Here is a 26,485-nt window from a genome sequence, read left to right on the forward strand (position 1 = left end):
CACAGTGCTTCTGCCCGTCCCCCGCCCTTCCTTTACGCTGCGAATTCTGCTAATTTAAAATTTTTTGAGTGCGACAAACAGCCTTGTAGACTATTTCAGTGGCTAGAGATACAGCACGCAGATACAGGAAACAACTGAATTTCGAATCAAATCACTTCTCTGTGCCTCAGTTTCCTGATCTGCCAGAGTGTAGGTCTGCTCCCCAGGCAACCTCATTTTATCACCCAACCTGATAACAGATCTGAGCAGGTCCAATAACAGTATTTCGAAGCTTATATACTCAAAGCTTATATACCCAGTACTTGTAAAGCTCTTAAAGATTCTTGGATGAAGCTGGACAGAATAAGGTACTATGGGAAAAAAGCTGATATTAGTGATTTATTGATTGCAGATTACAGCGTTCTGAGTATACTGAACACTGTGAAACCCCGTTGCCTTGTGGTATCAGTTCTGTGAAAAGTCAGCGTTTGTACATCCACTCTTTTTCATCTCTTTTGGGGCAAATTGTAAACATATGAGTATAATCCACTGAATATAGTCTATGAAACAATTTACTGTCCTTCATTTAAAAGTATCTCCTTGAGTGTTCTGTATTCCTGGCAGCCCTTCTATTCACACCAGCGTGAATACACCTGTTTTAAATCAGCTCTTGATCTCTGAAGGCCAAATCCTGCAAGAGACAAGAGTAATTCTAGAAACACACAGTGTTCTGAAATATTACAGCCAAATGTGCAGCACAAACCGAAGGCATGTTTACTGTTTGTCTTACTTTCCCCTAACTATTTAGAGTCTGCTTTGCTCTGTCTCTTCCTTAAATTTTGCCGAGTCCTTTAGTTAAGCTGGGAAACAGATTCTTTGTGTTAACCTCTTTCCAAAGTTTGTGTTTCCTAAGTACTTTCATAAATCTACCCGAGACTGTAACATATCTTCCACCAAATTTTTAATCTTAATCTGCAAACCCGGCACATAGATAAAATAGAAGTTTACGTTCTGTTTTCCTCTGAATATGTGCAAGTAACATATCATTCACACAGAGACATTCAACTTATATTATTCCTGCCCCAAGTCCAAAGAACATAATTTTGACTGTTCACTGCAAGCGGATATATAAGATTGTTACAAATTGATGCCAAGGGGCCCATACTTGGAATCCGTTTTGTTTTTCTTTGAGTTAGCTTCCAAATTGCGAGAGTGTGCATAATGAATGTGTTATCTAGTCCTTCTGTTTTGTATTTTTGAAGGAGAAACAGCACATACCGCAAAGTGACTTGGCCTACTTGCTCAGGTTCCATAGCAACCCCCGTATTGCTGCAAATTCATTTTGCACTAATCAATTAGAAATTTTGCTCTGGCAGCTGGAAGGAAAGTCTATGGGCTGAATCCTGCTTGTTTTACTTGGACCTGCAGTCTCAGTAAATTCAGTGAGATACTCGTCTGAGAAGGATACGAACTTTTATCTCTTGTCTCTCTCCTGGTTTACTTTTCGTGAAAAGGTCAGCTTTAATTCTGGGTTTTCTGTGCAAGCAGAGAAAAGGAGGCAGTTCTCTTAAAGGATCCGCAACCTAAGGCACCCTTGTCTTACAAATAGAGTTGCTGACATGCTGAGGAGGAAGGGATCGCTTTGCTCCCCACGCGTTTTAACTGGGTGCTGTCAGCACAGCTGACATCCAGCAGCTTGTAAAACCTCTCGTTGCGCCCACCCCAATACTGTGTGCCCAAAGGGGAACTTTCCAGGGAAAGGGGAACTTTCCATGGCTGCACGTGCCAGTGTCCTTCGCAGCCGCGCGGCCTGCAGTCACGCGGCTGGTACGGGTCATCCCTGGGGAATCGTCCCTCCTAAAGGTCAAACCTGTGAGATGGGGAAAGCCCACACCAAAAAACCCAACCTGCGGCCGTGTGGAAATGGCCAGAAGTTTCTGATGTGGGCTGACAAAGGCACTGACATTTTGCTTTTAGGGTTATGATTCCAAATTCAGCTCGTTCTGCTCCTGGTCTTTATGCCCAGACTGCAGACGTCATGTATAGATACGCCAAGGGTGCTGTCTGAGCAAAACACAGGGACAGCGTTGGGGGTCTGCTGTCATTTACCACACAAATGTTTTTGTCAGGGGTAGACACACCATCAGACTTCTTTTTATGCATTTTTACTGGTCTGTGGGTAAATGAGTCAGAGGCTTGAAATAATTTTTTTAATCTAATTTGTCTCTCTCAATGGCTGGAAAAATGCGTCCTCTGGTTACCAAGTACACTGAAAAAGCGTATGGGTCTATAGGAAGACATAGGTTTAACACTTTCTTTCCATTTCACGCTAGAATCCAGGCTCTGACCACACAGTACTAGAAATACATTGATACTGTTTTGTAACAAATGCATAGCAAAACAAAGTCACGGTTTAAACTTTATTACATGTCAGGGCTCATCAAATCCCCATTGCAACAAAGAGGGTGACGCAGAGTAGACTTTGCTCCTTCAAGAGCGCATCGGAGTTAGAGCCGGATCTCCCTTTGCACGTCAGGGTCTGGCACAGGGAAAGCCATGCCCATCCACTTGCACAGGCTCCCTTATTTTGCTGTCTCTCTCCAGCTCCAACCGGTAGTTAACACAATGGGAAGGTTACAGCCTAGGCACCGTAAAAAAAGGTCAGGGCGTGTGAAGTGGGCTGCAGATTCCTTACAAGCTTCATTCCTAAAGAAGAAACTTTTCCCTCTGGAGGGTTGTCGGAAAGAACGAGACCGAGACAACTCCACTGACGATCATAACGAAACACAGAGGGCTCACATCTTCCTGCACGCAGTTTGCACAGGCTGCAGCTCATGCAAGGAGGCGTAGGCTCTCTGCCAAGGCTGGCTTCTGCTTTGGGTGACCGCAGCCACCTGAGTGTCTCTGAGCACAGCCACAGCCCTGTGTTCTCCCCCGTTCCCAAGCTTTGCCTCCGACGGCCCCATTTCTGCTCTGATTATGATTTGCAATTTATAAGACCTGCATATGCCAGGGAGGTGACATCCGAGGGCTTCTCATGAGAAAAACTGATGGCCAAGGTGGAAAGAAACTTAGCAGAACCAGCTTTGGGGGATTTAAATGTTAAACCCGCTTTATTGTTTTGAGTTTGTTTCCTTTTCTAAAGTGTTCATGTTGTGTTTAGTAAGAAATATTGTACAGTTATGTTGTGTGCTATGTTATGTTCAAAATGTGTTTTTTTAGAAACAGATCTTTTTTAAGTTTGCTAGTTTTCTTGTGCTGTTACTTTCTTATTTTGATGGATTTTGCATGATAACATCTCAGTATTGGGGAAAATGTGGGAGATATTAATCATTACCACTTTCAGATCAAATGTATCAAGGGGAAAAGCTCATGTTTAAATGCATTGTCCTGTATTTTAACCTATTATATGTCTGTGTTCGTGCTCCCCCTGTTTTTATTGATGTACTGCACATATCTGACCTCCACGTTTGCCTGGTACTTTCTTCACCAGTTTGGCATTTCTGATTTCCCAGTTTTGTTTAAAAATCTGATTGGAATATGACCCTGATAACCATTAATTATTTACAGTATGTTTTTCACATTGGATCTACTTAACCTCCCCATCCCTGATCCAATTTCCTCACAGTCAGTAGAAGCTCCTCCTTGATCAGGCGCAGCTTTATGTATAATATTCTCTAAGAACCTAATTTGCTGTGTTTCTCATGATTTAATCAATGACTTGAGAGCGTCTGCACCGAGCTTTGCTCCTGCCCCGTATCGGTGCGTTAGTCCGCTGACACGCTTCAACACCACAGCGCGATGCCCGGCTCGCTCCTCACCTTCCACCGGCGTGAGGCAGGTTTCAGGCTGTTTGCCTTATAAACTCGATAAGGGTATGGTTAAACCCAATCCCCAAACGGACTCTACCCTTTCCACGTGAAATCTGGAATAATTTACCTCAGGTCGGGCAAAACTTTTTATGTAGTGCAACACAGCCCGGTGTTGACACTCGGCCTCGTTGACGGCGAGTGCCCACTTTGTGGCATGAAGCGTATCTTGCACCAGGGGCTCCCTCCAATGCCAAATTCTTAAACCCACCGAAGGATACGAGTTTTACCGGCGGGTTACCGCCCGAGGGACAGCGGCGCTCCCCTCAGAGCCGCGGGCGGGCAGATATGTGCAGCCGGCCGCCCCTCAGGCAGGGCTGCCCCACTGCGGCAGCCGTCGGGGACGGTGGGGGGGGGGGAGCGGCCTTCCCTCATACCCCTGCTGAACTTTTTTTGTCTTTCTGTCTGTGTTTTGTCGTTTTTTGTTTATTTTATTTTGGTGTGTGTCCCCCCCCTCCTTTTCTCTCTCTGTGTGCGTGTGTGTTTGTGGCCCGCAGGTCCTCCCCTGCCTTGTTCGTCCGCCTCCTCCACCCCCCCCGAGCAGTCCCCCTCCCCTCCCCCCTCGCCGCCGGCCAATGAGGGCCCGGGGCGGTTGCTGGGCAACGGCGCGGCCCAGCCGGCCGCGGACTCTGACTCTGAGGAAGAGTTTGTCCCTAATTCATTCTTAGTTAAAAGTGGCTCTGGAACCCTCTGTGTCGCCGCCAACGGTGAGTGACTCTTTCTACCTACTTTTCTTGCTCGTCTGACAGCCGTGCGCGGGGATGGAGGTTGGCTGGGGGTGCGGGTGTGGTCTTTCGGGGTGTTTTTGGAATTTTGGGTTATTTTTCTTTTTTTAAAAAGGGGATAAAAGTGGGGGAATAAATCACCTCATAAAGGCTGAAAATATGCAGCATTGGAGAGGTTTGTGCTGGCTGCAATGTGCGTTGCTGGGTGGATGTGGTGAGGGATGAGCCGCCCACTGTGGTAGGTGGGCAGAGCTCAGAAACTTCACCTGAGTTGAAGGTTGGAGCCCCATCCCTTTTTTGGGGGGGATTTTGGGTTTGTTTAGGGTTTGGTTTTTTTTTTTTCCTCCTGGCTGACAGACTCAGCCAAGAACTCCCTTTCCCTGTGAAGGCGGCAAGGTGGAGGCTGGGGGCTGAGGGGACGGGGGCCAGGTGGGCTCGCTCTGCCGCTGGCCCGTGCGGCCAAGAGTGGCCCGGAGGCTGCTGCTGCTGTCAGAAACCTGTCAGCAAAGGGGTGTGTGGGTGGAAAAGTGAATGCCGAAAACCCAGAGTTTCCTTGTGAGTTGTGACAGTGGCATCAGCATCGTATGCTCAGCCTCTGAGGCGGGACGTGGGTTGTCTTGCTCCGCATCTCCCTCAGAGGCGCTGAGATGTGCCCTCAGGGTAAGTACTTGAAGCAGTGGCCCAGCCCTCTGCTTCTGGGATGCTCAGAGACTCCCCAAACGGGAGCTGAGGGTGCTCAGCACTGCTGGACGGACCACCTTGCTTAAACAAATTTCAAGAAGAGGAATGAGATTTACAGCTCTGCTGCAAAGACAATGAGTTGTAATTGGAGAGGTACCACTCATTGGCAAAGAAATGTGAAATTTCATCAAGGGTAGTGTAACCTGACGAAGTGCAGATTACAGCAGTGGAATAGCAGTGGCCACTCAGGCCACTGCCATCCGGCTGGAGTGATAATTGCTCGCAGGTCTGATTTATGACAAAAGAGAAGGTATTCAAAGATATCTTGAAAGAGGGAAAGAAAGGTGAGAGAGGTTTACTGCAGCTGGCAACAGCTTAACTCCATTTATGTTAAGCTTCTAAGAAGGCTTCCCTAGTATGCTGTTATCTCCAAGTAAGGAGAGAAAGTTTGACATTTAATTTGTCCCCTCTCACCACCACCCCCTTCCCAGCTTCCCTCTTACTTCTTTTGTTCCATTTGTTATGGTAAAAACAAACCTTCCCTTCAGGGTTTTTCAAAGGAGAAGGTTATCTCCTCTGAATTGTCATCGTAAGGAGAGTAGGGGGAAATATAGCATCGTATTCATTCAGGAAACTGCTTAAAATTCATATCCTCTGTTTAGCTTCCCCCCCCTCCCCTCCCACCACACACACATCTGACTCCTTGCAGTCGCAGTACATTTTAATCTGAAATCATGTAGATGACCGTCTTGTTGGAAATAAAGCCAAACTTGCACCTCACCTCATGTTTTCAACATCATAATGTATGTACTTTATCTTTGTTCACTCAGGGAATATGTATGTACACATACATGCACACCCTCCAGGTAAAAAAAGGGAAGAAAGAGAAAGCAAATGAGATTAAAGACCTTAATCTCTCCTTTTACTAATTAGCTGAACAACAGAAAAAGCATTGTTCAGAGTCCACAGTGGGTTGACGACATTATTGTATTATTGATGTTCTGGTGAGTTAGTTAGACTTCAGGCTTTTCGGCTGCCTGCTTATTTATCCTCTTGATTCTCAGTGCTTTTTGCATCGGCTTGTAGACATACTACATTCCCTGAGGCCTTCTTTGTGTGTAGGATTCAGCAGGTTGGTAATAAATATGTCCCACACAAAGACAGGGCGTCTGGGGTCTCATTTGCGTGCTTATTCTAGTTGTTCACTAATCAGAAATGGGGGTAATGCCAGCACACTGGTGACCTGTTAGGAGCAGCTCAGCATCACTCTGCTATCAGGAGGAAAACAAAGCTGACTTACTATGCCACCTATCAACCCATAATCTGAGAGTTCACGTGAATAAGAAGCACAGACCATACAAGCCCATCATGTCAAGAAACCCAGAGACTCTTCTGACCCCTCTAAATGGATTTAATTGCTTTAGTTCCTTAAGGTTCTGTTTCTATGAGGCTTAGTCGGCTTAAACTTTAAATGACAAAGGCAGGTCTTTATGTTCCTTAAATGGTGAAAATTAGTAAAAGCTTATTTTGGTTAGAACTAAGTTTAATACACTTGGAGCACTGATTCTCAGAGAATAGTAGCTGTCTCAACAGCAGGACAGGCTGAGAATGCTGTCCAAAGGATTTGTGTTGCACTTTTTAATTGATTGTGGCTAGGTTTTCCTTCCACAGCTGTGTAAACTCAGCCTTAGAGAAGCCCATCCAAAGTAAGTAACACCCAGGGAGCAGCACTGCTGTTACAAATCCCCATGTAAATTGCAAATATAATGCACATGGAACTTAAGAAACATGCTACTTTTTGAAGATACAGTAGGCTATTCTTTATTTAAGTTCCTTTCATTCCAGGAAGGTAATAATGCCCATAATATTATTTCTATGCTTCCAGGAAAATTTCCAAGTAAACTTTCAAGTGAAGGCTGGAACAAACTAATATGTATATACAGGCGTCTTTTAGGGCTTTTAATTTTGTATTGGATGTATTACAAGCCATTGTTTGGAGTTTTTTTAATTAAAAGGTAAAAGTAATTTAGAACATTAAAAATCCACAATTCTAGTTGTACCTATACTATCAGCAGGTACTTAACTTTAAGGAAAAAAAGGCTTTTCAGACATGGGCCTTTCGCTTTTGTTGTTATATGTGTCAACCCTAGAAGATTTTTTATTTTACCTAAGATTACCCAAAGTAACTAGGATGTGAATGTCTCCAATGTCTCCATTTCATAGAATCACAGAATGGGTTGGAAGGGACCTTCAAAGACCATCTAGTCCAACCCCCCTGCCATGGGCAGGGACACCTTCCACCCGATTAGGTTGCTCAAAGTCCTGTCAAACCTGACCTTGAACACTTCCAGGGATGGGGCATCCACAGCTGCTCTGAGCAACCTGTTGCAGTGTCTCACTAATCCCACAGTAAATAATTTCTTCCTTAGATCTAAATGTATCCTCTTTATTTTAAAATCATTACTCCTTGCCCTGGTAAAAAGCCTCTCTCCATCTTCCTTACAAGCCCCCTGTAAGTATTGAAAGGCTGCACAGAGCCTTCCCTTCTCCAGGCTGAACAACCCCAACTCTCTGAAACATCTCAGGATGCTTCTATTCAGAAACGTTAAAATTTCCTGATTTGAGGATTTCATCACTATTTGTAAACTAGGCTGCCTTGGACGTATCTTGGTGGACGTTCAGAAACACTAATCGGTTCTTCAGGTTTCTCATCGGTCAGTATATGTATATACCGGTCTGTGGGTATATATGTACATGACTGATGAGATGCCAGAAGTGTCTGAAGGCATCCAATCTTTAATGTGACTGTTCTAAGAAAGTAACAAATGCTCTGTTGGATCAGAACATCAGTCTGTGTAGTCTCTGACAGTGGTGTGGGAGGAGAAGCACAAGGCAGCGGGTTTGTAGGGAGGATGCTGACTGCCTGGGAAAGGTCAAGTGCCAGCCAAGGAGAGGGATGTAGCAGTTGGTGATTGGCTCGGAGGCCACAGCTCTCTTCCGTTTGAACCAGTAAATAGCATGAAAAATAAAAAATAAATAAAGAAGAAACTTGGGTTCCTTTAGGGAATGGTGTTTAAGAAGAGCACATCAGCCTGACCATTGCTGTCCACTCCCCTCAGCACCTGCAGCTGTGGCACTGGGGACATTAGCAGGTACGTCTCTGCTTAGCAGGGCTGTGAGGTAGGGAAATGGCTGTTATCCCCACGGGGAGCTGATGTGCAGAGTGACAAAGAACAGATTTTGAAAAATATATGAAATCTGGGGAAGGCTGACATCTAAATTCCTTTGAGAACACTGACCGTGTTGCCTTGTAGTCAAAGCCAAAGTGCATGACTTCTTCCAGCTCTTTCATCGGTGAGCAGGCATTCGAGGTGAAGTGTGCTTTTGTCGTTTTGTGGGGCCTGGAGTGTTTCTCTAAGTTGCTCATATCAGGCAGGCAGGGAGGCTGGATGGAAACATTTGAAACAACCTCTGCAGAAGGGAGCCACAGAATCCAAAATCACCTCTCGTTTTGGGCATTTTAATATTCTCAAGCACAATTTCAGAGACCAGGGCATGGATTTTATGTAATTCTAGTGGAAGTAAGGAGATAGCAGTAAGTTGTAAGAATATCTAAAAGTGACTCTCTGGTCCTAGACATTACTTGACTTCGGTGACACTGGAGGCAACATCTATTAAAGTCTCTGTAGGAAGGAACTAATACAGTTCGGAGTCTTATCACCCACTTCTGAATATGTGTACCTCAATTTCTTTGGCTTCCCCCTCAAATATATTCCTATTCCAGCAACTCTTGTTGCTTCTCACTGATTGAACTATTCCTGTTCCTTTGCTACCAGTAAGGGCACTTGGTCACGAAACCAGCAGCAGTGGAGGGTCACGCTGCCGGTCACCCAAAGTGACATTGCTGCTGGGGAGAGAGAGAGGCAGTAGGTAGGCATGATTCACTGTGTTATTAGATACTGAATTCCCAGAGGAGCGTTCAGCGTTGTGTGAAGCATGGATAGTGCAGCCCTCACCTCAGGCAGAGATTGTGTTGTCAGTGGAGGGGAGGAGGGAAAACCACGTTGAGTACATACATAAATATTCCAGGGTCAGATCCTAGGAGACAAGTGTGACTTGCATAGGATCCTTGATTTCAGTAGAAAGTGGGCCAAATCAGGGCCAGTTTGTCCCCAGAAGTCCCCAAAAACCACAACATGCTGCTTCTACTTGTGGCATGTGCATGAGTGAGCCGCTTGGCCAACGAAATCCGTGGGCGGGGAGTCAATGCAGAGTTGTGTCGTGCCTTTGCTGCTTTTAATTTGTTTAAAGTGCTGGACAATCTGAAACAGTAGGCTTCCCTGAGGTCTTCCTTCTCATTTCTAACTAAATTGGACCAGTCTAGACCTCCTGTTTTGTAACCTGAAGAATGTGTCCTGTTTTCTGTTCAGGATTTTTTTTATCTTTAACTATCAGCCTTGAGCTGTTGAAGGCAATCACCATTTCTAATTTACCTCCCTATCCTATTCTTCAGAAAGAACTTTCCACCCTTGTATTAAATAATTTGGCCCAGATTTATGAAGATAAATCCTTCGCAAAAAGGCTGATGAGGATTACTACAGCCTTATTTATGTTTTCTCAAATAGTTTGATTTTCTAGAAATGGTGGATTTTTGGCACTTTGCAGTGAGTAACTGACGAGATCATCTGCCACTACTGCTGCTATGGCTGGATTCCTTTGGTGTCCAAAAGGAAGTCATCTTCCAAAAATCCAGGGCACTTTCTACTGAAAGTTTTTAATCTATCTGTGTATGTGCTCAGTGTTTCTTTCTTTCGTATTCTTGATATGTTTGGTGCTGCGTAGTCTACCACGCTGAGATTGCTGTGTTCAGGGTCATTCTGCAGCCCAGTGTGACCAGCTGAAAGGCTGAACGTCGCATCAGCCTGCTTTGCGTCAGGCATCGCTCCTCTGATCTTCAGGTACGACTTCAGAGACACAGGGTGTATTGCAGGAGTCCTGCTCGAGCACGGGGTTAGGTGTATACAACACTGGGATGGAAGAGATGGTCAGAGAGAAATCAGACTTCAGCAGGGAGCCCAGAAGACACAGAACATTAAAGCATTTCAGAGAAAGAATAATATCATATAAGGCTTCTTAGAAGTGGAGAATTTTCAGGGATCTGACTGAGGAAAGCAAAAGAATCTTTGATAATGTAATCTTAATAATTGATATTTTGCTCATCTGATAATTAATAATAAATCCCAGTTAAATTCAATTTTCTTTTATGTAAGGCTTTTTTTTTCCTTTCCAAAAAGGCTTGTAGACGGAGGATCTATTCTCTTGCTGTGTTTTGTCCTTGCACAGTGCTTTCTTTTGCTTCTTTCTTTACTACTCGAGTCAGCGTGTTAAGTAGGAATAACAAAGAATCTCTGTATCCTTTATCAGAGATTTGCAGAGTCCAGTAGCTGCCAGCATTACTCATAATGGTAATTCATAATTACAGAAGGGAAACTGAGGAATAGGAAGAAATAGCCAATCATTTTCCAACTCTCTATTCAAAAATTAAAAATATTCTTTGGGTTATTGTGTTCCCTATTAAAACTTTTTTGACCCTACCACACTCCGCCACAACTTTTCAGAAGTTCAGGAAAAAAATCTTAAGGAGAGGAAAGGTTTAAAACGATGTTTAGTTTAGCAAGAGTTTAAAAATATTCTTCAGTAAAAGAACATTTTTTTAGAACAGTAGTGATTTAAAAAAAAGGTGGCAGGAGAGGTGCTTGGGAAAATGTCTTCTGAAAACCAGTTTTACATAATTTTTTACTGAATTTATCCTCTAATTTGAGAACATGTTCAGAGTTTAGCATGAGACACCATGACCTAAATTCCTCCCTTTAATTTTAGTCAGAAAACTAAACAAGAGACATATTAATTATAAACTTTCAATGTAATTAGAGGCATCCAGGCCATCCGGATCTGAATCATCCTGAGGAGAATCCTCTTTTTCCACTTGTGGATAGGGCTGTGAATGACAGTGGGTCCACAGGAGCCTGAGAAGTTACTTAGGAACCTGATTTTGGTCATTTTGCTTGATTTTCAAATTTGTCATCTACTTGAATCAATGAAACCATCCAAAAATTCACTGGCACAATTGAAAATTTGTCCTCAAATCACTCCTCCAAATTTCTCTCTGTTGTAAAGATGACAGCATGGTTCAGGTTTTGAAATCCCAAGCATTAGCCATTGCCTCTTAGACCCTGGAAGATCAAGTAAGGAGCTGTAAGCTGGCAGATGTGAGGAGAATCAGATCATGAATTATTCCTGCTCCTATTCACTGAGTGGCGGAGCGGTCCTCGTCCTGTTGAGTTTTTGTTCCTCCCATTTCACTCTTCCTACCACGAGGAAAGATCAGAAAGATTTCACTGTACAAGCTGCAGATCTTTCGGAGGACACGAAGCTCTAGAAGTGCCCACTTACCTTGCTGTCACTTAAGCTCTTGCCCCATGAATTCACTTTGCATCCTGAGAGTATTTGTTTAACCTGGCAGTTGTTTGGCTTTAGGATGAGCCAAAGGTGAGAAGCAAATCATTTGCCACAGGACTAGATTCTTATCACTGATATCAGTGGGAGGCATTTGGATTAGATTCCTAGCATAACGAGGGTCAAATCCTGACCCAGCTCAAATCCTTTTGGCTCAAACAGGGGGAGGTTTGGTCAGGAGTGGATAATATGAATACAGACATGTCAGGAGGTTTTTTTTTTTGCAGAGAATAAATATCCCAAAGAGAACAAAGCAAAGTTATGATTGTCACATTCAGTGAAGGGCAGCAATGAAATGAGTCACCTTTCCAGGGCAGTAGGGAACACACTGAATCAGTTAAAGCAGATTTATAGCTTTTTAGCTGTGATAAAACCATATCAGTGTGTATATGAATTTACATAGAAGTAGGATTTTTTTTTTCTTTCTTTTAATGCAAGCCACATTGGAAAGTGTGCACAAAGGAGCCTCACTCTGAGGAAAGACAACTGGAACAAATTATATGCATTCAGACTTGTTAAACTGAATTGGCAGCAGAAATATTCCTGGTAACCTGAGCGTTACAGCAGCACTGGTATAGTTAAGGTTATGTCAGCATTTCCATTAGAAACCCCTACTTTCAGAGGTTTATATTGCAGTAAAAATTCACTGCGGGTTGAAACTTGACAAGCTGTGCAAGGTCTCATCTGAGATGGATGTTTTTTACCTTTTTCTTTACAAAATTGGGGAGAAAAATCTGTTTGAAGAGTCAAGCTACAAGAGCACAAACAAAAATAGCAGCATTCTGGCTTTGATCCTTTTCAATGTTAAAAAACCCTGTTTCCTTCTTTATAGTGCAACTATCAAATGAGCAACAAAATCTTGCTCTGAAGAAGGAATTAATCATTACACTATTAAAGGAAATGAAACATTAATTTATGGCCCATTAGATGCTTTTTCACTGCAGGACTGCCAGTGTTTTGGTCTACCTCAGGTTACAGTGAAAGATTTGTGACTAACATGAAACAAAGCCCCCAAAGGAGCAGATTCTGTGTGGAAAAAATGCTTCTGGGCAGCTTTAGAAGAACAAAACATTGAAGGCAGAGTTATCCAGAGATTGGAGTGAGTACTAGGAATTCAGCCTCCTGGTTTCTGCCACAGACTTCTCAGCTAAAAAACTTAACCTTGTTTTTCTCTATTGTAAACGGAGGATAAAGCAAGCCCTTGGCTTCAGTATCCTTCCCAACTCTTTCCTCATCTGTTTATTACTGGAGCTAGCCATGGTTTACACTACGGTGAACAAGTAGACAAAAAGGGACCCATGGCTCCATACTTGCAGACATCAAGTTTCAGAGAGTAAGCTAATCTTTCTTTATAAATCTTTTCAGATTTCTGGGTGCACAGCAGTGAACTTGTTATTTCTGGGAACGTGTCCCCTCTGAGCTGATGTCTGTATGGCTGAGGATCTTGTAGGAGGCAGTGTGTGCTTTCAGGTCCTGCAGGGTTTTGTGTCTTCTACATTTTGAAAAGTCATAGCCGATGTTCATCAGAACTCTTTCCATTCACCAGATAAAAGTCGGTGTGGAAGTGCAAAGTATTATAAAATACAGGAAGGAAGTCTGATGCTCGTGTACTTGTGGCTGAGTTGTGTTAGTACTGTGAAATGGATCTCTCAGTTGGGAATGAGCTCAAACTTTGGGAAGGCTTGTTCCATTAGCCGTTTTCAAGCCATATGTCTCTGTTTTAAAATGAAGACCTGGGGGCTTTGAACTTTATTTATAAGCTGAAATTTGCTGGCCACTGTGAACCAGTGATTAATTTGTAAGCAAGAAGATGCCAGAAGTCTTGCTCTGACCTGTGTGTTCGTTCAAACTAAACATCCAATAACTGCATAGCCTCAGAAGATGTCTCCCCCCACTTCCTCCTCCATCGTTTCTGTGCTTTGCATTATTCACTGTGTTTATTGTAGCACACTATTAATCTCAACCACAGCTTTCAAACCATCGCGTGACCTCAACAAATTCTTCAACTAAAGCAGCGATAGCTTTAGGTATTCTGGGTGGAAGCTCTGAGGCTCTGAGGAGAAGGGGAAGGATTGGGTTAAAATGTTTGAGGCAGTAACTCAGAGAAGAAAGTGCCTTCTGTGGGTACAGTGCAAGGCTTCTGAAAAATGATATTTGGAACATGACATGAGGGGCTAGTGCAGCTTCTTGCTGTGCGTGTATGAACCGTGGTGTATCCTTTGAAGTTACTTCCCATGTGTACCTGGGTGCAAAGCAGTAGGGTTGTTTTTTTCAAGAGAGGGCAATCCTTAACCGTGTGTCTAACAGCAGGACCAAGCCCTTAGTGTCCATGCTTGGTAGTAAAGCTGATGTGATAGACAGTTATGGCACGGAGGAAGCCTTTGATCTTGGAGGGATTTATATGAAAGACTGTCACAGTTCCTTAAAAGTCAATTGGGTTAAGCCTTTGAGGACTACAAGCCCCAGTATATGCATCACACATAAGAATTAATTTTGCTGGTAGTTTGGAAAACATCAGAATTTGAAGGGTTAAAAGTTTTATTTGTTTTTAATTCCCGCCATGTGAATTGAGACAAAAACCCCAAATATAGATGGAATAGCTGGTACAGTGTTTTAAATGTGTGATTGCCATTAGCTCAAAATCTATGACTAAGAGGTCAGTATTTTGTGGCAAGTAATGCCTGGAAATAGAAGTCAGAACACTGGTGACAGTTTGTGACCTTGGCCAAGTGACCTAAATGCTCGTGCCTGACTCTTCTGTGAATAAAATGATCATTGTTTGGTTCTTGCGAGCTTTGGAGATTTTGAGATTCTTGAGTGAAAATGAAAAATACTGTTGTTGTGCTCCCACTCCATTCAACCGATACGTCCACAGCACTGCAGGGCTTTATTGCTGTCTCTTAACTTGTGCTCACATCTCCAGAGGTAAGAGATGGTGACTGCACAGAGTTTAGGCACCCTTTTAGTAATGCATCTTCAAAGTCTGGCCTGACTTTTAACAGGGAAGACTTAATAGGTCTTTTTTCTCTTTCTGTGTAATAATTAGGCCTATTAATGGAAGCCTACTTAATTAAAGCCTTTTCCATATAAAGCGCATAAAGTGTAGCAAAAAGACAAAATGGTTCGAATCATAAGACAGTATGACAGAAGCTAATAAAATTCAGACATTTACTATATCACTTTTCAGCTTACAAGAGGTTGGCTGATATTGATGTGTCAAAGTAGCATGAAAATATACAACCAGGCAGCAATAGTTGGGCAAAGGACCAGTGGCTTCGTGTTATTTGAACTACTGAAGCCCGAATCTGCCCCCTTTACTCATCAACTGTCTCAAACAGCAAGTAGTCTTATTGGTAAGAGTGGTCAAAATAAGAAGGCAAGACTGGCCCTCATTAATTGGCCTCTAGTTGTTCCGAACCTTTCACTCCTCAGGACATCAGCATTACTCAGAAACTGCCCCCGGCAAAATATAGCAAGGGTGTTTGGGATGCCTTCCAGAGTAGCCTAAAAACTACTGTCATCACTTCTTTCTTACCTGTCCTAAATGAAGATGCCCTGGCAGGCCAGTAAATTACAAGTGCTTTTTACCTACTGTCTTAAAATATATTGCTCCTTTCTGGATGATCTGAGCTTTTTTCTGGTATGTTAAATTTCTGTAGGTTTTCAGAGTATTTCTAGATATCCCACCAATTTAGTCTCTTTTTCTCAGTCTGTTTCATTTTCTTTCTGTCTAAATAAGACCAGTATTAGAGGCAAAAATCTGCCTCTCAGAATTATTGAGGTTAAGCAGGTTATAATTTCAGCATTTTGGACACCTCAGGATAATAGGCGTTCGATAAGTACACCACGCTGCAAATAGGGAAGAGCATTCCGAAACCGTAAGTGGCCATATTTCTTTTCAGCATTTGGGGGGAAAGGGTGGCCAGGCCAGTAATACGAGAGTCTGTGTCATCATATGCACTATTCAAAATCAGCCAGCCATGACAGCTCAGGAATTGGACTCCAGGTTCTCCCACATGAGGGGAGAATTGAGCTTTGTGACCTGCTTCAGGAAAATTAAAGTAGCGACACATGCCTCATTAGCATGACAGCTATGGGAGTGGGCTTGGGATATAATAAAGTGCTGCAAGACCTTGGAGTGCTTCAGTAGGAAAGCTCGCAAGTGTAAAATCAATGCTTTTGATACATTAGGTGGTAATGGAAGAAGCACAGCACAGAAGTGGTATGATCGGATGATTTAGTTATAGCTATAAATCTAGTGGCAGTATCGTGGCAACGTGATAGGACACAGCATTTCATAAGGAGCACGGCATAAAGATTCATGCATTAGTCAAGTCTGGTGTTGCAGCATGTGTGGGTGGGGGTTGCATTACAGATATAAATGACAGAGGGGTTCATCCTGGCAAACACCCTGAGCTGGTAAAACAAGGATACTTTGTAGTAAAAAAGCACTTTAGACAGAGGTTCTGGTATTTGGATTCTGTGTAGGTATTTCTGGTATAAAACTGTTGTGGTGAAATGAAAATCAGCATGGATTACTCCCGGTTACAACTAATGCTTACACACTGACCCCTTTCTTACCTTACCCTGCCTGGCCAAACGGGGAGATTTTGTAAAAATTCTCCAGAGTCACATTTAAACAGTAAAACTACTACCACTTGATGGTTGCTTGTGCTATGTTTTCATGTCGATCAGCTCTTTTCCTTGCTACTCAGTTTACATAACTCCTGCCCAAAGCATCTTAAATAACTTCCCTCCCTAAAACAGAATGGCTACATGAGACTGTCATAAGGAGCTCCATTCTACCTCAAGCTGTACAGGTCCTCGTTCAGACATCTCAGTTTTAAACTCATTCTTCCCCTTATATTACCATAATCTTTGCTGCCCTTCTTTCTATTGCAGTCAGTTTTTCTACACCTCTCTAATAGTGTGGGACAGCTGAGGTTGGTATCACCTCACATGTGCAGTGAGTACCCACAGAAAGGTCAGGTAAAACCAGAAGGGAGTGACATTGCTTCCTGCCATTAACATAGGCTTGATTAGGAAAAATATCATTAGGATTAGTACAGAGGAGTAGCAAGTCAGAGGAGGCAAAGCAGATTTTAGTGTTTTTGTAGAATGAATTACAGAAATCCCTACTGTTGCTGCCTGTAACTTTTCTGATACACCAATGAAACTTGAAACAAGAGGTCATCTCAGAGGGTAATAGCTTCCAGCCAAAATGTGCTTCAGTCTACCAGACCACCCATCCTTTCTTTATCAGTGAGGTCAAAATAATAGCAATACTTGACACTTTTACACAGATGGGTAAAATCTTTTGTGTCACCAAGAGATATTTCCAGAAACCTAACCCATGTAACCACTTTTAATAGCAGAAATAGTTATATTGTGCCTTTCCTGTGTACATCTCTAAGCAATTAGGAAACAGTAGGTCTCCTGGTTGCTCCTTGAATCAGATAAGTGTGATTATCTCCATTTTACAGAGGTCACTGGTGACTAGCCCGAGGTCACCCAGGCATTCTGCGATACCATCACGGCAGGATTCATCTCCCCTTATTCTCCCTTTTCTGTAACAACCGCTACACTATGTTCTCTCCCAAAAGCTACACAGAGACACTTAACACAATTGAGCGCTTCGGTGCAATTGATTTCTAACAGTCTGTGAGCTGCTTCCTAGACCTGATTTCACCTGCTGAAAATAGCTTAGTATGGTCAGTTTTCCCCAGTTTACAGACAACCGCAATGCTCATGCATGGAATTCATATAAAATACACAAATATGCAGCTAGACATCCAAGTACTACATCTGTCTAGATCTGCGTAAAATATCCTGTTTGTTAATGGAATGAGAAATAAATAATTTTCAAACATAGTTGTGCAATTTGCAGAGGCACCTTAACTGCCTATTTGAAAATTGTGTCTTAAGTTTTTAGTCACGTGAATTTCTGAACAGGGAATTTAGGCTTGAGCTGAAAGTTGTGGTAGGTTGTACTTAAAACAGTTTGCTTTGTCTTCCATTTCTTCTCTGTAAAAACTCTTGAGAGGTTTATATCAGCATCAGTCCATGCCAGAAGTTCCTCCAATCCATCTTGGGAGAAAACACAAACAGTTCTCCTCTGACTGAACTGCGGATTGGTTGCTGTCACGTGGAAAGCTGACTAAAGCCCTTTAATTTATGAAATGCTACGTAGTCCTCAAAAGATTGCCTAAATATTTTACTGCATGTCACTTTTTGTTGGAAACCAGAACCCATACTTGCTGCGCCGTCCATTAAGTAGAACCTCTTCAAATTACATCTGCTTCTAAATGGGAGTTTGTACGTGTTAACTTTTATCTGACAAGTTCAACCATGTCTCAGGGCTCTTACATCTTTTTTACTATTTGTTTCCATCTTGGCATAGTGTAATATTTATGTGGAGGATCTAGACGTGGTCTTAAAGCTTGCCTTTTTTCTATTTTTCCTTTCCCCAAATTGTTCTTTGGAGGGCCCTGGAAGGAAGGAATATTTCAGGTCCCTTTAAGGAACATGGAAAACTTTAATCTGCTCAGAAGCTAAGAAAGGAGGATGTTTGCATGCTGCAATGATTGATAAATTAATTTGTACAAGAGGTAATGGTAACGTTCGAAGTTTTACAGAATTAATTCCCTTGGAAGTTTTTCAGCACAGTAGCCATGGAAAGCTTATGTCAGATAGACTGAGGAATTGAAGGAAAGAGAAAGGATTTTATAGATTGGCATAAGTGATTTGCGTGGCAGAAAGATAATCTCTGAACGCACCTGTGCAGTAGAAACACAACATGTGGATTAGTTTTGTACTTAATCTGTCACTCTGGCATTCCCTCTGTGAACCGCCCGAGTGGTTTCTGCTGGCCCAGCTCAAGTGTCACTGCAGCTTCAGCAGCAGCCACACGAGCGCCGGTGGATTTTGAAACCGAACAATACATGTTTGTTTGTTCTTTTTGAGTTGGGTGTCTGAGGTGGAATTTTAATGGTGTGAAAAATGAGGGGAGGAAAAAAGAAAATAATAACTTGAGCACTGAAACACAGCGCTCAATGGTTTCTCAAACTTTGCATTCAAATCGAGCTGCCCTTTTCACAAGCAGCTCCTCGCCCTGTTCCTTATCCCAGTAAAGTGGAATTCGGCTGTTAGTGTTATTCTGCCAGAGCGCGGCGCATAAGGGGAGCCTTAAGTGCCTGGTCCTGCAGTTTTAATCCATCCAGCTAGCCTTTGCGCTTACTGAACCCTAGTTTCTCTTGCATTACAAGTTTCCTTGTGTTTTCCATTTTGCACTGTGAGAGTCTGGAGTCTTGCACTGGGTGACTGTGTGGCTATAAAAACATGAGTTTGGTAATTTCAGGCAAATTCTTCTCGACTCTCTGAGTGCTTCATATAAAAGGTGGGAAGTGAGAAGAAGGGAAAAGATTATAAGGGTCTGTCTGTGATTTCCACCACTGCTGTGTATTTCGGAGGAAATGGCTCACCTGGATGAAGTACTTGTTGCAAAAGCCAAACTTCTGGCAGAAGAGAGAGCATTAAATTCAACCTGCAAACATTAAAGAGAGGAGGAAGAAGAGGGTAGAAAAAGACCCAAGAGCATTGAAGAAAGTTTTGTTTTGAATATATTTGAGTTTCAGATTGGCCTGGTAGACTTCCTGTGGCATTGGTGTGCTGTAAATCAGAGACGCTCAGGTTGGAAGCGGGTCTGAGGCACTGATTCCTGAGCCCAAACAGAGTTGCACTTACTGCCAGAATAGTTTATTCAGCTTGCTGGATGGGAGCCAAAGGAACTGACGGCCCTGCGAGCTGAAACCAGTGCCAGCCAGCCGAAGAATAACATTGCTTTGACTGAAATGGCAACTGTTTGTTTGTTCTTCCAGCAAAAGGGGGGGAAAAAAAAGCAGCTTTTAGTGCTGGTGGTGACAGAGAAGGTTAAAAATCGAAGAGAAAAAAAAATAAGGTTATTGTGAAAGAGGATGAAAGGTTAGGGGCAAATTTTTCTCCTTGGTTGCATTTCTCTGGTTGCTTGGTCTTCACTGTCTTGTAATTAAAATAAAAGCTTGCTCTTGCTTAGTTTTAACATACAGGTTTTTTCCTTCTGCTAAAATATGGTAAATTATTCTATATGATAAATTACCCCTAGTGATAATGTTTATAATATACGAAACCCACTAGGCAGAGTAGGCACTGTCACTGCAGCATGGGGTAGTTGTGGAGGTTACAAGTCATAGGTTTTCATGTGTTAACAGAATACTGAGTAAATCAGCAGTTGAATATGACTTAGGACTTGATCTCAGTGACTTGAGCAGGAGTTAAGTCGAGCAAAATATGCAAGCTCAGGTATTTTCAGGTCTTTTTTTAAGTACCTTCTGGAAAGGCTGTGTTTCCCCCTGATGATTTTGTGGTCTGTCCCATTGTGAGTTTGGGATGGATCACCACTTGCTCTCAGTCTGTAGCACAGAGCAGCTCCTCACGTGCTGTACTGCAGAGCCGTCTGAGTGCTGAAGCTGCCTTGGCTGGGCAACTTCTTGTTGATGCTGCCATTTCACACATACTGTTTGACTTAGTCTTCTTGCTTATTTATTCTGAGAGCTTTCATACCATTTGGATGCTAATAGCTGGCTGGATCATATGCAAGAGGCACTGGCAGAGAGCTGGCAGAGTCGCGCCGCGGGAATCTCTGCCTGCGGGATTGTAGCTGGTCTAAGGTCAGGCTGGCGCTACCCGACAACCTCAGCTGGAGCCAAGTTACTGTTTGCCCCTGTTTGTGCCACGCTCATCCTCAGGGAACGTCCACCTTGCCTTCTTCTGGTTGCTACGCAACTGTCAAAACTGCTTTTTTTTCCCCCAGCTTGTTAGTGTTTCTGGTAAGGCAAACGGTCCCAGTTAGGTGATATTACTGGTGATATCAGGAACATTTTTGTCTGTGTGTGTCAGGGCAAATCCTGCATTTGATTTTGCTATCTCTAGAGGTGTTTGGTGCTTTTTTTGGTATGCCAGCCCCTGGAATTTTCCGATTACCCAACAACTTCAGTCCAACTAAAACAAGGGTAAAATAAAGTTTCTAGTGATCTTTATTGTGGAAAATGAGTTTAAACATGGGACTCAGCTACAGACATTCAAACTGAAGAGGAATAAAGAAAATCCAAAATATGTTATTAAAGTACACTTTTATAATAAGTTTAATAATGAAGAATATTGAAATAGTGACATATTTAATGACATTTTAAAACTTCAGAAATAGACATTTTTAAGAAGTCATGTCCATCACATGGTTTTTGGGGGCCCACCTCTTTTGGGAGAAGGTTTACCCAGTGCTTTTGGGTTAGGTAGAAAAGGTAAGGGGCAACAGCTGGTGAGGGCAAGTCCATTATTCTCATTATTTGAGTGAAGCACGCAAAGAGGAACATGGAAGATGGTATTTTTCACTTCCATTTTCCAGATACTGTTGGAGAGGAGCAACTGCTTATGCGTATATTATAAAACTTAGTGGTGATTTCAGAAATGGGAGATGGAGTAAGGAAGCAGGAAAGGAGAATGAGTCGTCCTCTGGTTCCTTTTTGTGTTTAAATACCTTGGAAGATCTTTATCTTCCCTCTGTATTCCAGGACTATCACCTTGGAGAAGTCTAATTTGTTTGCTCCTCCAGCTTCCTCATACTGTCAAATTTCCTTCTGTCTCCAGTGGGACTTTGGGCCGACTACCACCACAGGTGACATTCTGTGGTTAAATCCAAGTCACGGGTTGCCTGTCAGGAGGTGGTGTGGTTTGTCAGCTGCACGGTCTTCCTCCCTGGAAAGCATGAACTTGTTGCTGCAATGCCATGAGCTCCGTTTCACACTCCATTAAGGGTTAAATCATATTTCCGTGCAGTGATGAACTCCGTCAAATTATGAAGCATAGCTCAGCTCTACTCCACATGAGTGGAAGGGCAAAGGTTTGGCCCATTGAATTTATACTCTTCCTTCTTAGCCATGCGCCAGAAAGAGAGATTCCTTCTTGCACCAGATGTGCTCTGCTTCAGAATTGCCATTCTGGGCATTTAGAGGCTAGGCAAAACGATGTGCTAAGCGCTAGCATTGCTAATACCTCAAACAAATGTTTTTCCGATTAATTAAAATGAATTGGCATAACAAGAAACACAGTGTGCATCCTCAAAAGTGCAAAGTTGTTTTCTAATGCAGCTTCCTGTTAGAGCAAGTACTTTAATTATCTCTGTTTGTGCTCGAAAGCAATTTTGGATTTTTTTTTTCTTAGAAATCAGCATTTTCTTAGAAATCAGCATTGCTTAAAAGGCAGCAGTGTGAAAGACAGTTGTCCTTAACCGTGAAGTGTGTTCTCCCCTACACACACAGGTTCAGCCTCCCTCAGGAGTGACCTAACCACAGCTCTAGGTAAAGAACTTCAATCTGTGTTTGTACAGAATCACTCTCCTCATTTGCATTTTTAAATTATTTAAACATAATAAGCTTCAGTAGTTCACGAACAGCACATGGAAAGACAGAGAGTTGTGACAGTAGGAAAAGCAGCAGGTTTTCCTCATTCGATGTAGGGCCTAAAAAGAGAATGAAAAGGCTCATAAAATAGTCCCATCTCCATCAGTAGGAGTGGGAAAAGTCACTTTGGTATAGCAGGGGTTACTGGCCAATTCCTTACACAAAACAAAACAAGACGCTAATACCAAAGTGTGTTTCTTATTATTGCTGGATCCCAGATTGCGAAGAAAGGTAATTTGCTAATTGTTTTTCTGTGTGTAGGGTGTTTGGCAAATTGCATCTCCCTCCTTCACCGGTTTTATGGTTTTTGAGTTACATCGGGTTGTCCTAATAAACCAGTCGTGTATTATCTTCTTTGATGCTATCAGATGTTGGACTGGATCCATCCTTGAACGGGAAGCCTCCCAGGAATGCCTGCCGATCTTGCCTGAATTGTTGCTGGCAGTTCCTGAACTCCCAGTTTTCGTGACCAGTCGGTGCCGAGTCGATACTCTGGGACAGTATCGGGTGTTGTCTTTAACTGAGACATGACACCGAAATCTTGACCACTTCCTTGTGGTTCCTTAAAGATCTAATGCCAACTTTGTAATACGTGGGTATCGACTCCTCTGCCCTAGTTACATTCTCATTTCAGTAACTCCCTTCCACCTCTCCAGATTTTCCCTGTCTTTGCAATTGGCTGAAGTAGTGTAATCTGTTGTTTTTTTCTCTGATTTGTATTCGAAACTTCTGGTTTACTGTTCAGTGGAGTGAAACATAGTGGACTGGGTTACCCAGGAGATGAGACTAGAAAATCAGGTGGTCCTTTTTTATCTTTAGACCTATGAATCTACGCAGTGCTGTTTCATGGTCTTAGGGAGCTGCAATGTGTTTCACTGCAGAGGCGCAGGAACGCTAGTGATGTGTCTCCAGCATGGGGAAGGGCAGTTAATTAAATTGTCACAGAACAGTCTAAGATCATCTTCTCTAACCAAATGCAAAGCAGTGTTATCTTAACGGTTGAAAAGCACCTGGCCACTATATGCCAGTCACTGCCTTTCACACAGCCTGGAAAACCTTTCTCACTCACTGTAGCTAGGCTGCCTTTAAAATCCTTGCAGATTTTCAGTACAAGTTAGTGGTTGTGCTGTATACTGAGAGAGCAAATGCCAGAATAGGAGAGTTTCTGTTGTGTAAAATAAAATCTCTCTAATGCTCTTGATTATGCATCCCAGCTGTCCTTGTTTTGCAAGTCCAATGATTTGAGTTTTTGTAAAAATGTTTGTTTATTGTTTTTTTCCCTTTCCCTGCCTCGTACACACACCAGGAATTCTTTTTGTATCATAGCTCAGCTTTTATTTCCAGCAAAATAAAAGAAAACAAACCACAGATAATTGGGTCTTTGTTCTCAATTTTTTGACAAGTGACAAACACTGAGATCAGATTATAGTGCATATCCTGCAGCGGTCATATGGAGCCCGAGTTAGTGAGTCGCGAATGCTCCGCAGTGGGCTCCCGCTTATCGTCACGCTGCCCGTGTTTGGGGTATTTGTGCTTATAGGTGCTGTGCCCCAAATGCTTCCTCTCACAGTTAAAGGGGTAAGCCATAGCCTACCTTATGTGGAAAAATAACACTCAGCATTTAGATGTAGCTCCTATTTTGTAATTTGTTTTGCTTTATTTCATAGCTTTTGAGGCATAAAGTGTCTGAACCTTGTTGTCTGGAAATTTTGAGGATTTGGGTAGTACTCCAAAGCTGAACTCATCCCAGGGCACCCGCCCACGAGACCTGCTTTTGTCTGAGATCTGTATGCGACTACATCAAAATCTGTTTGGTGCTTGCTGTTCTGGAGGGTCTGGTCTACTCAAGTTTACATCAAAAGCAAAATGCTGTCTTTGCAAAATGTTGCAAATGCTGTTGTCCTTGTCAAGAATTGACAAGGCCCAAAGTTTGGCTAATGAGAGGAGGAAGACATTTCCCTGAGTGAGTTAAGGCAGTTATTGCTATAATTTTGTCTCTGTCCAGCCATACCTTGTAAAAGTCAATGGACATTTTGCTGCTGGGGAGAACATTGCATCTGATAGACCATGTAATTGAGAAGTAACTCATTACATCCTGTTTGCATTCTCCTTTGTGTAGGACAGTATCTCCCAGCCACATTGTTAAAGCACCAGAAACTGCACTGGAACCAGAGATGAAATTCCACAGGTTTTAGCTGAAGTCCTGCCCCACCGTGTTATTATTTATTTAACTTTACTATGAATAGTCTTCATCAGCAACATTGTATTTGTACCGAGATGGCATGATTTTCTCCTTTTAATTTACAAATGCCCTGCTTTCTGCCAGTGAGCAATTTATATAACCACGTGAATGAACAGGAACGGATCATGTGAATTTCATTTAGAGATCCTTCCCCCTCCACCCCCAGAAGTGGAGCCAGCACCAGTTATTCCATAAAAAACATGATGATTATTCAATAATCATTTGTCTGCCTCTGTAATTCTCCCCTTCTCTCTCCCTGCTGTGTCTCTGTAAGCAAAGGGGAACCTCTGATGACTAAATGTCGCTTCCCGGGCACAGCCAGCACTGGCTTTGCCCAGCCCATTCACTTAGGTTATCTGTTTAAGTGAGTACCAGGGTAACAGGGCGGAGGCTGGGACTTCGCTTGGCAGTTTTGAGCAAACATTGTGCTGCAATTTTAGAGAGCAACTCATCTTGGGGAAGTTTTCTTGACCACCACTTTTGCTGCTTGAAGCCATGTACTTAGGTGTCAGATAACCCAGGAAAAGACCCAGGGGCCAACTGGGCCTTAGCTGAGTACTTATTCTTTTAAGGGAGAACTTATGGGGCATATGTGAGGTCCTCTCCCCCCTTCTTTATCTACTCCATCCTTCCTATACTGCGCAGAGACTGTAAATCTTCATTTGCTGAAGAAATAGCGAGCATGGCCTGCTGGTATGTAGTTGGCGAGTGGTAAGCAAAGAATTTTCCTGGGTTGTTGAATCTGAACATTTCATTTTCAGTGTTCAGAACTTTATTGTGTTCTCTTTAGTATGATTTAGAGTAGAAGCAAAAGTCCTGTGTTCAAACAGCTGTCACCAGTTACGATCTGAGTTGAGGGAGAAGGTTTCTGGCCAATTCATTGTGACTGTAAAGGAATGTAAATCTCAGGCAGACCAAGTAGCACAGGGCAGTTTTCACTGTGGGGATGCCAGTACCAGAGAAACGCTGTCCTCATGGGGCCTTTACTTGTGCAGCTCAGTGCCCAGGAAAGGACATCTTAAGACCTCCTTGGGCACCAAGAGCGACAACTGTTTATGGCCCTAATCACTCTGCATTTGTTGTACCGGAAGAGGAACATGCTTATTGCAGTGGTGAGAGGCCAGGCTGGCCAGGTGTGTCTCTGTTAGCTCTTCTCATCTTTGCAGGTCACCTTCTCGATGTCTCTGTCCTGTGCTTTAACACTTGCAGGCTGAATTGGGCTGTTGGGGCTGGAAGGCTGCCTTTGAGCTGGCGTTGCTCCAGCCTTAGCAGCAAGTTCGTATCGGTAATCTCTGGGAGATTTGATTATCAGGGATTTATCGATACTTACGCAGTGGCCTTGCATGAGTTGTCCTGTTGCTTTTAAAGGACACTAGAGGACGAGGTGAGATTTATTTATACACACAAAAATGCAGAAAGATTCCCAGGAGATTTATAAAAAGTGCCTACCAGGCAAGCAGCCTCACTCTCCTGGCAAATAAAGAGAGGTATCTCGCTGGTACAGACACTTTTATACATTTTACTAAAGGTATGCTTCTCAGAAGTGTCTGAGTGATGTATGAGCCTAAGACACAGTAACTTTTGGGAACACTTAGACTCTAAAATATATGGACCGCTTTTGAAAATGAAGCCTAACTTAGGCCTAAGGCTTTCCAGAAAACACATCTCCAATGCTTTTGAAAGTATTGACCTCATCATTTATGTGTTGCACTTTCACACACCTAAATATCTTTGTAAACTTGGCCCCGCACCCCATTAAACCTTATAATTTACCACGGTGACAATAACTAGCTCCAGCAATTTCGTGCACACAAGCTACAAAGTGCCACTTAAAAGCGAATGAAAAAGGATGAGGAGCTATGTCCCTACAAGTGTTCCCTGTGTCACAAATCACAGCCATAGAGGAGCTGATAATTTAGAGGGAGCGGTTTCTGTCAGTTCTGTAGCGCTGACTATGCCACTGAGAGGGGAGGTTAGCCC

The 26,485-nt window shown here is 42.9% G+C and overlaps 1 protein-coding gene across 6 annotated transcripts in view; it reads left to right on the forward strand.

Moving 5' to 3' along the window:
• TENM4 (teneurin transmembrane protein 4) overlaps window positions 1–26,485 on the forward strand; it is a 607,970-nt gene that overhangs the window by 339,525 nt on the left and 241,960 nt on the right. The window contains exon 1 of one of the 6 annotated variants that reach the window (XM_064441479.1): window positions 4,087–4,555. The exons of the other annotated variants lie outside the window; for them this stretch is intronic. The gene's annotated coding sequence lies outside the window, so the exon portion shown is untranslated. Of the gene's footprint in view, window positions 1–4,086; window positions 4,556–26,485 lie in introns of those variants that run through there. 6 annotated transcript variants of the gene reach the window in all.

Source organism: Phalacrocorax carbo, chromosome 1, assembly GCF_963921805.1.
Source record: "Phalacrocorax carbo chromosome 1, bPhaCar2.1, whole genome shotgun sequence".
Classification (NCBI taxonomy): Eukaryota; Metazoa; Chordata; class Aves; order Suliformes; family Phalacrocoracidae; genus Phalacrocorax; species Phalacrocorax carbo.